Consider the following 11107-nt stretch of genomic DNA (forward strand, 5'->3'; position numbering starts at 1 on the left):
GAATCTGAATCACTTGAAAAAAACACTGGGATGCTTAACTTTTTTCCAGGTGTATATGTTCATTAATTAACATGGATACAACATTGAGCAAGTTTTCTATTAAAGTAATATGAGTAATTCCCTCAGTCACAGGTTTTATTATAGCAAATCTACTATTATTTCTCTTAGTAATTCAATGGCATTATTTAGTAGTTTTACTAAATCTTCAACACAATTAAACAATTAATGTTTGTCGCATTTCGACTACTTTTCAATATTACATTGATCATGTGGAATGGACATGTTTAATTATTTACACCAGATGATATGACGTACAGCAAGCTGTTTCCAAGCCAACATATAGTTTAGAATCCCCATTCATCATTTTTGACGTGCTGTCAGTTCAACTTGGGCAGACATATCTATGTATCAGTCTATGCATTATGTAATAAGCAACACAAAGTTTATTGTAGGGCTTTGCTTCTACAAATTCAATAGCTAAAAAGAATTATAAATGGTTTTAAAGGTTTCTTTGAGTTTTGAAATAGAAAATGCTTCTGGATCCAATGAAACCACCTAGGCCACAGTAGAGCATGAACAGACCTATAATTTGATGTATCACTGATCCTTATTGGTTCAGCCAAATTGAACTGTACCCCTGTTTTTGGTTTTATCATTTGCTCGCTGGTTGCTGCCACATAGTAGAGGAAAGGTTTAGCAAATCATTACGATTTTTTATAAAGCCGATTTAAAGCTAGTAGGAGTACAGTTGCCTTGAAATAAATCATGCAAACTCAGCATGTAATTGTACTGTAGATGTTTTTCATTTGTTGGTTGGTGTAGAATACTTAGTATTTTGTTTATGAGAGATTTATATATTATCAACTGCAGCTTTGCATTCAAACATTTCAGTAGCTGGGAACTATAATTCTCTGGGATCCCCTAAATAAAGGAAACAAGGTGAAAGTGAAAAATTAAGGAAATGTCCACCCAAACACTGATGGGGATATGTAGATAACTCTAAACAGGAGAGAATCTGGGGAAATCAAAGTGAAAGCAAAATAAGGGTCAAACTGAGGAGGCGTAAAGGAATAGCAGAAAAACCTCAAGCAGGAAAATAGTTACTCACACAAATAGAAAAGACGAAGTGGCAGGAGTCTACCCATGAAATCCACGTGAAGATACAAAAAAAGTACCCTGAGTCTGGGGAGGAAGGGATATATAACCCCTACACTGAAAACTAATAGTGCACCAGTCTATTATACCACTTTATTTTCACACCATTTCAGAACATGTGCATATCATGTGACTACCCTCCACTATTCCAGCACAATCATCATTTTTGAGAGTTGGCAGTTATAAGCTAAAACACTAACACAACAGTGGGGAGGGAGGGTGGGAAACAGTACCACCTCCCCTCACCCAAAACTAGAATCCCAAATTGAAAAGATGGAGGGGCCAGTGAAGGTTCAACAGAAGAAGAAGAAAGTAAGGCACACTTGTAACTGTAGCACTACTTCTGGAACAGGTAAGCTCCTTGCCCAGTAATGAAACAGTAATATATATAGGGCAGAATGTATGAGGCAGGCACCACATACTCAAGAAAAAGATGTACAGTACTTTTCTTTAGAGCAATGCAGTATAACTATGACGTGAATCAGCACAGAGTGAAGATACAAAATGTCTAGTATATAACCGAAGAGTATGTGCCAAGAGAAGAGTCCGGGGGCACATTGGAGCAAGTCCAATGATGTTTTATTAAGGAAACTGGTAGCAACAAGAGTGGTCTTCCCCTTAAGACAACAACAACAACAAAAAACCAGGAGAAGCATCATAAATAATTAGTGAGATGAAATTTTGTCTGATAATTTGGAATCAGCCCATTGTCAAGAGATAGTGCATTATTTGTCCACATATTTACTAGGTCACAGTATGTGATATAGGAATAATTAGTCATAGTAAGGTGCCAGATAATGTGATATAGGCCAAGTGTTGTCTGCCTGGGTAAAAAAACATCTAGGGGAAGTACCTTAGGATATGTCAGATTATGCCAATTGTCATCCATCTGGGTAAAAACAACAGTGATAGCACTTTGCATAAGTTTATTTTTAGATCAAGAAGTGTAGTCTGCCTGGGAAAAAAAAACATCCAGGAGAAGCACCTTTGATATATAATATTGAGGCCAAGTGAGGTCTGCCTGGCCAAAAAACATCCAGGAAAAGTACCTTAGGATACCTCAGATTATGCCAAGTGCAGTCCATCCAGGCAGAAAACATCCAGTGAAAGTGCCTTGCATAAGATACAGCCATCTCTAATTTAGCAGTGAAAGACTAGAGGGAAGGCAGCTAGTCATCACCACCCACTGCAAACTCTTGGACTACTCTTTTACCAACGAACAGTGTGATTGATCATCACATTATAATGCTCCCATGGCTGAAAGAGCGAGCATGTTTGGTGGGTCCATGAGTGACAGTTCTTTATGTAAAATGCACTGATAATAAAAGTTTGATATATATATACATAACACCAGAAAAGCATCCAGTGATCTTACAGAAATACCCCATCTCTACAGTGAGCATTTTAAAATATACAAATTTAGTGCAATGATCTACAATTCAGCATATCTGACCAGGCAACATCCACCACTAGGTAGGATCCTGAAATATGATGTATATCAACCGAAAAAGATACAAAATAATAAAAGGTCAACTTACCACAGATAAAGGCAAACAGATGTGTGGAGTATTACCACAGGAGAAAGACAATACCTGATCAAGGAAGACAGTTAAATCATGCAGATAGTGTGCTATGAATGTATGGGAAATCGTCCACATACCCACTTGAATGATCTCCTTCAAAGGTCAACAGATGCAAGCAGCTAAGGACATAGTTAAGTGACAGATTTGGTACGATAAAACAGCCAGCAACCTTCCATGGATAAGTCAGAATATGCTAGCTGAACTCAGCCAGTAAGGGTAACAGAAGATAGGTCCAGGGAAACAGAAGGATTCCAGGGAATAAATATGTGGAAATGGGAGCCACGAAAAGAGGTGGTATTAGATACATAACAATGCAAGGAATGCACAGGACAAAGAAGATGATCTGCACTTGAATGTGAGTACAGGTGGGAAATAGATAGTAAGGAAATGAGAAAAAAGGCAAAACAACCTTTACAGGCAACAGCTGTCTTAGGAAGAAAAGCCCAGTCTGGATAAAGGATAACATAAGAGAAATGGTAAATGATACTAGAAATATTAATGGTATAAACATCGGAATGACGATGACCAGATGCCAGGAGGAGAAAGGAACAATTGTACAAGGAAGACACAGCAATGGGTTCAAAAGGAGAACCAGACAGGGCATAAAGAACCACACTGAGATCCTAATCTGGAAGAACAAAAAAATGTGGAAGACAAACAAAACAAAAGTAATGGAAAAGGAGGGACATAACTGGGGAGGAAAAAGCTTTACAGTATTGGGAGAAATGGAATGTGTTTGACAGAGTTGCCTAATAACTAGCAACCACTGACACGGACAAACCCTGATCAAACAACCAGGTAAAGAATTCGGACAGATGAGGAATAGAAGGATGGAAGCTATGGTGAAAGGTCCACCTTCTGAAGGTAGACCAATGTCTCTGATACATGGTGAATGAGGAAGGCTGAATGGTACAGATAAGGAAAGATGCTACACGAGGAGTGAGTCCCTGAGCTGTCGCAAAGGACTGGACAAAAGCCATGCGTGAGGATGGAGTTTGGTAACATCTGTATAAAATATGTCTGATCATAGTTGTTGTAGGAGCAACCTGGACTGAGTTAAGAGCAGGGGCTGCTGCTCCAGTAAGGGCCAAAGCAGAGAGAAACACAACTGAACCAATCAATATGGAGCAACTAGCAAAAAACGACAAGGAGTGGTCTGGATGACGGGAATAACCCTAAGAGGAGTACCATTTCTGAATATTCACACACTTAGGTCGGAAAGATGTGTTCAGGTTAGAGATTCAGAATTTCTAACTTAGTATTATCCCTTGTATAAAATGGCATTGGAAAACATATGAACATGGATCAATTTGAGGTACCACATTTGTTCAGAAAGAGACATGCATCAAGTTGTACCATAGCCATGGTTAACAAAACATGGCATCTGTAACAGATAAGAATACAAGAACAAAAAAGTTCAGTAACAAAGGTTGTCTATATGCTCTAGGAAACAGTATGCAATGTACATCAAGAAGTATCTCCATCTGAAAATGAGGTGAACAGGGTGTGGGTTCACCAAGATAATACTTCTAGTTATGCTTCCGGTTCCACCATTGGAAAGCTCAAGTTGTTAGAAGATAAAATTGGTATTCATGTTATTCTAAATGAAAATGTACTAGTCATGTCACATGCAATACCTAAGGATTTCTTTGTGATTACACTGTTGAAATGCACACTTGTAAACTATCATCCTCATATACTACATGTATTATGGAAAATCAAAAGGGAGGGGTTGTGTACTTTGGACATGACAGCCTTTAACAATGGAATCTATTATGCAGGGGTAGTGCAAATATGCATTATCATCAGGTAGAGCATGACTAGACCTCAAGATATGAGCTTTAATGATGTGGTAAGGCTCTATAATAGTTTTAATATAACTGACACAATCTTCTATAGTATACTTTCTACAATAAATATAGTTGAACTTAAAAAATCATTATTTGTTAATTTACTACCATATTTTACAATACCTAGAGTATAATTAACATGTGTAATCTGTTAGAAACAAACCATTTGGAATTCGATGACGAGGAACCCACTTTGAGTCTAATAATGGTTCAAGCCATCTCCAACCATTATTAAACCATTTGGAAGATTTTCTACCTTACTTAAAAATATTACTTGGCATAGTGGAGAGTAAATGAATAAATAATAATCCATGAGAAAATTAAAGGATATTTTTCTATTACTTTTAACTTTCTGCTGTCACTGGTATAAATGAACTATAATATTTAAAAAGCTCTCAGTATTTATGTTACATTTAATATAAAACACTTATGACATACTTTAATTTGAAAGTAAGATATATTCTAAGTCTAGCTACCAGTTCAATACAAAAGTTCATGTAAAACTCTGCTATTTTACTGCCAAAAACAATGCAAATAAATCATTCAACCTTACAAGTGTACAAACTATTAGTTGAAAATCTACTCAATGCATACAGACATTAAAATATCATAATTCTTTAAATATCAAAATTTCATATAAAAATAAAATATATATATTCACATTATGAAACTCTTCCAATTCAAAGTATTTGAGGTTATGAATATGTTGCAAAGTAAATGTAATTTACTATCCCAGTAGTCTAGATGTAGTAACCACATTTTTACTTTATTTCTTAATTGCTTTCCTTGCTTTTTTGTTTTATTAGAAGCAACTACCTTCCCAAAATTGGTTGTAGATGATGAATTCTAATTTTTGAAGTGTAATTTTGTATGCTTGAACAGCCATATCTGCTCCTAACATTTATTATTTATCTAATATTTTTCATAAGTGAAGCCTGCAAATAGATTAATTCTTGGTAAATGGTTTATGCACCACTATGTAGAACTTACTTCTTTAATTACATATCTTGTGTTTTACCATTCATACATTAAAGTTTTTAATATAATAATAATAATTCCTCCTCCCACTTACATTTCATTTACTCTATCCCAGATATTCTACTTCCCACTATCTTTGTCTTGTACTTACTATTAGTGTCCCTGAATTCTTCTTTTTATCCTCTTTGCTATTTGACTATACCCTTGGTTAAATTGTCTAATGAATTTTACAGGTTGACTTCTGTTGAGTTTCAAATTTCTGTGCAAAATGTAGAGTTCTGTCTTGCCACAGCTGAGAGACTTCCTTGTTTAGAATAGATACCAGGATCCGTCTTTCATTTTAAAGGCTCTTTTTTTCTCTATTCACTCTGCTCCCTAGAAGTTGAACAAACTCTTGGATATCCTACCTAAATTATTCTGGCATTTCTACGTATTTATAGTTTTCCTCCTAAAGTGTTAATAGACTTTACATCTGATATCCACATGACAGATGGTCTTTCACTATTAGGGTGAGAGGAGCCCTCTGTTAAGTGTAGCTTTTGTAACCCATGAGGATATAACAGACAGTAATCCTGTTTAGTCAATTCTATATTTTGATAAGTTTATCCAGCATATGTTTCAAAAGTTTTGTTAACTTTCTACACCAGCCCATTTGACAACAATAGTATAAATCTTCACTAATCTTAAAAAATGATAAAATTCAGAACTTGGCAAGCTGTTGACTTTCAAAATCTGTCTTTTGTCCATTAGTACTACATTTTGGACAACAGGCTTAGTGATGAATTGTTCAGCAAAGATACCTATGATGATCTTAGCAGAGTATACCTTGGAACATTTTGTGAAATAGTCTGCCATTATCAAATAATTTAATTACCCCTTGCTGTATAAAGAAGAGGACTACAATATCCATTACTACCCTTTCCATAGGTAACTCTATGTTGAAGTGAAGGTTCTCCTCTTGTTTTTTCTAGTTTTCATGGCACAGATGATGAATGATTTAAGCCACTGAATAACACCCTTTTTATATCATGGCTAGTTGAGCCACAATTTGCAGGATTATCAATTTCAGCTGGTATCCAATCTATTTATGTAGTATATCCATGGATTTTGATCAATGTATGATGGATTATCAACTCTTTCACTGGGCCTCAATGTTTTTTCGACTGTTAGAAGGTAAATTATATGAAGACATAATGAACTTTCAAGTCCATATTGATTTTAATGTGAATGATGCTTGATCTTGGAAGTCTAAATTCTGCAGAGCCATAAATGGAATAATCTGTTGAGTGGTCTTTCTCTCGTGGTTTAGAAATACACAAGTTTTTTTGGTCATGTCTGGTCACCCAATACTATAAACTTGCTTTTATGTAGTTTATGTTGCACTGTTGATCTTTCTGTGCAATAATTTTGTCAAAATTGGTTGAAAGTTTTCCTGGGTATGTTATTATCTTTTCTCTGTAAAGTTATAGTATTCTCTAATCTTCACATCTCTTACTTTTTCTTTTTAGTAGTGAGCCTTGGGCAAGTTTATAGTGAGTGATGCTGCCTTTTCTTATCACATATTCAGGAAGTTCATTCTGGTGTGAATCAAGCAAATTTTTAGGACTTCAATTCAGCCCTTCCTTTTTTGAGGCATAAACTTCTATGTATGTGAGGTTTGAGTAAAAATATTTGTGTAACATTAGACAGTACCTACAAAACTAGTCAATATGAACAATAAGGTAAAGAAAATTAATATCCTCTGGTTAACATGTTTTTAAGAAAGTTCTGATTAAGGAATATCTTTTTCAAATTTGGGATTTACAGATATAAGCTTTATTTATTTCATTAGAAAGCTCTTATAAAATTCTGTTTGCATTTTACAATTAATTTTAGGTATCCTATATACAGTACAGTATCTCAAAATACTTAAAGTTTTACTTGGTTAGCCATGATCTCTTGCAATGTGAATAAAGATGAAAGAAGTTCAACCTTAAAGTATGTCTTTTGCAAATGTTTTAACTTCAAAGTTTTTATGATTGATTATGGAATGACTTAAACTTGGCAGTAATAGTGGGCAGCACCTTATGAAAGTTTAAGACTTGGAAAAGACAGGCTAGCTCCAATTAAGACAGTTTTATTTATCATTAACTATGAAATGAGTTAAATTTGGCAATATGAGTGGCAAGCACTTTACAAAATTTTATGGCTTTCCAAACAATGCAAGATGAATTTAAATTTTTACTTTTCACAAAAATGGGTGTGCAATAACAGCAAGTGTTTCCATTTTGACTATATGTTATACTAATTTGGTAGGAGCATTTTTATGCCAGAGAAAGGCATGGCTGAATCTGAAACTATTAAAGTATCTCTAAGGCCAGTCAAACTAAACTATCTTGGAAAAACCAAGGTGGCCAAAAGCTGGGCAAAGCCCACCACACACACACAAACATACATAACAAAAAAAAAGCTCGTAAATCTTTGCAAATGTGACTGTAAAAACTGTTATTGGTTTTAACACTTTGGTTTCACCCCACTTTGTATTAACAAAGTTGAACACTCATTTCTAGAGAACAAGTATGAGTTTCATCATTCCAGCAATTACAGATATATTAGGCCAAGCACAGTTATATTTTATTTGAATGTATAAGCTTCATTTATCCTGGAAATCAATGAAGTAATATACTATAACAAACTCCAAAAAGAAGAAGACAGTAGTTGATTTCAGCAAAGTCTTGAACCAATTTCAGTAAAAGTATTGTACGACAGATAAAGGAACTCTTTGCATTAGTAATTTTCACCAAGTAGTACAACCATAACTTCCTCGGAATTAAATTCATAAAGTGAGTTAACCACTATTAATTGAAGAGGCATGTGGTATTTTAAACCTACAGGGAATGATTACCTTCTAAATTATGGCTCTTCAGGAGTTAGACTTCAAGATGAAGCACTATTGATCAAGTTCAAAACCTTTCTCTGATGTTACTCATGTTCCATAATTGTAACTATTAGTATATGGGAAATACAACTTATTCATTAACTGGATTCAATGAATAAAACTGTATTCATAAGATATACTCTTGATTTCAACTGTGTCCTTCATTTGGTTGGGAACAACTTAAAAATATATTTCCTTTACGTTTTTGGAGTTATTTATATCCCTGTCATAGGTTGTAAGTTTTAATCCTATAACTAACCAACAAATTGAAACAGATGCCTGTTGTAAGTTTTTCTTCTGAATCCTTCAGATAGTAATTTAAAATAAAACAAAAAATTTCTTTAAAATGTAAGGTGGAATGTGCTTCATTGACTTCAGTCTGACGTTACAGCATATTGTATTGCAGCCCTAAGTATTGTTATGTAATTAAAACATTTACACAATGATTCTTTAAATGCAAGAAAGAAAGATAAATAAAGTTAAAAATTCCCAAAACTGAGATTTATTAAAAACATTGTTGACACCTTTCTTTCCCATTAAGATATGTACATATCAATTTTCTAGATCCTTAGGATAAGCTTCAATTTACTGTTATTTTTGAAACTTTTGATATGTATAAATTAATTTACTACTTTTAGGATTCTAAATTTATTTTCTTTTTGAAACATATTAATAAGATCAAACTGTTGTATTTACGCGTTTTACACTCACCAATTTACACTCACTTGATTTTCGATATCTCACTAGTATGAAGGCTTGGTTTGGTCTGATATTTTATTGGTGGTAGTGTCTAGCGTCACTGATGAGGAGTGGAATTCTCTGAAACTAGTCTGCCCCTCATAGACACACACCCCAATGAAAGAATAGACCATTCCAAGCGCTAACTTGTTGTTAAACAAATGTTTAAACAACTCTAATTATTCAATTATATTAATAAGATAATTAATACAACATAAAAATGCAGATGATTTTTCTGGGATAATACTTCATTTTCTTTAGCATACACAGAAATCTGAAAACAGATCAAATTTGTAAGATATTTGTCACACATCTGTGACTAAAACTTCACCCTCCACTAGTCATAAGCTGTAATTAATCCTGTTGTGTTTTTTATAGCATTTGAAGCTTAAAACAGTAAAATATCTGAAGTTAAGCAACTTTACTCAGTTCAGATATATATTAGGAGCAAAAAATAACAAAACTTCAAAAATCAAAAAGTTTCTACATGTACACAGTTCAGGCAATCATCAGGTGCCTGATGATGATGAAAGCTTATTAAAATATTGTACATTTATAACAGTTTCTTTCACTACCCATTCAAGCCATTTCCAAACTTCATTTTCTAAAAAGTGGGTTCCTCATTATTAAAATTTCACAGACAATCAGTATTAACTTTAATACCTAATACACATAGGTCAAGCAACTTTCACATGTACTCAGTACTGACTTTAATACTTAATACATATAAATCAAGCAACTTTTACATGCACTTGGTATTGACTTTAATATCTGATACATATAAGTCAAGGAACTTTCACGTGTACTTAGTACTGACTTCAATACCAAATACTTAAGTCAACTAACATTCACACATACTTGGCATTGACTAATACCTAATACACATAAGTCAAGCAACTTTCACATGTACTTGATATTGACTTCAATACCAAATACATATAATATTTCAAAATATGAATTTAGTTTTAACATATGTTATTACAAAAAACATAAGCTTTAAAAGATCCTACCTTTCTAATATTGTAGGAGTCAACAAAACATGGAGAGGCCATGTAACTTCATACGACAAGCCTATGTTACACCATCCTATCTCAACTTCATCAACTTTCTCTGGTTCTGGTGAAAGGTTTCCATTAACAACAATACAAAAAACATTATATTTTGTAGTTCAGTAATAATAAAAATGCAAACAATCACATCTAAATAAGAATAATTTTAAACAAAAAAACAGCCACATATAACAATACAGTAATTTCAAATAAAAAACAACCACAGCTAACATAAGTTCAATAATTATAAACAGAGAGTAATCATATTTATTAGATTAATATTCTTAAACAAAAATCAATCAAACATTTAAAATATACAACTTAAAACAGAAAACATTAATATCTAAAAGCTTGTTAGTTTTATATCTATAACTTTTTTGGTGACTCACAGATATAACTGAAGAATTAAAAATGACAATACTCGAGACAATGATAAAAGAAGAAAAAAGTAACTGGAATGTGAAGACAGTGAAAAACTTTGATAATGAAGTTAAACTATAAAAAGTCAAAGAACTAGCACAAGAATTGTTTCTGGTTGGCTAATGACTTAGACAGGTCTTAGAGAAGACTGACACATGAACTAGCTCTGTATCTATACACTTCATGACCCCCAATATTACTGTGACTCATCGTCAGTTTTTTGCCCTGCGTTCTATGATTTGGCTTGTTTTGCAACTTTTTTTTTGCCCCATTATTAATTATTTTTATTCTCTTGATTATTTACTCAGGATCACAATATCTACTTTAATATCATTATTATATACATGTCTCATTGCTACTAGTTCTGTTACCACATGGCTCTTACATTCCTTTGACACTTCCACGCACTGAGGGTAG

General features: G+C 33.6%; 1 protein-coding gene across 1 annotated transcript in view; it reads right to left on the reverse strand.

Annotated features, from left to right (window-relative positions):
* LOC106460305 (gamma-tubulin complex component 4-like) overlaps positions 1-10454 on the reverse strand; it is a 33907-nt gene extending 23453 nt beyond the window's left edge. Inside the window, exon 1 of the mRNA XM_022387003.1 lies at positions 10232-10454. The gene's annotated coding sequence lies outside the window, so the exon portion shown is untranslated. The remainder of the gene's footprint in view (positions 1-10231) is intronic.
* Positions 10455-11107: the final 653 nt, after the last annotated feature.

This window comes from Limulus polyphemus, unplaced genomic scaffold (assembly GCF_000517525.1).
Source record: "Limulus polyphemus unplaced genomic scaffold, Limulus_polyphemus-2.1.2 Scaffold745, whole genome shotgun sequence".
Taxonomy (NCBI): Eukaryota; Metazoa; Arthropoda; class Merostomata; order Xiphosura; family Limulidae; genus Limulus; species Limulus polyphemus.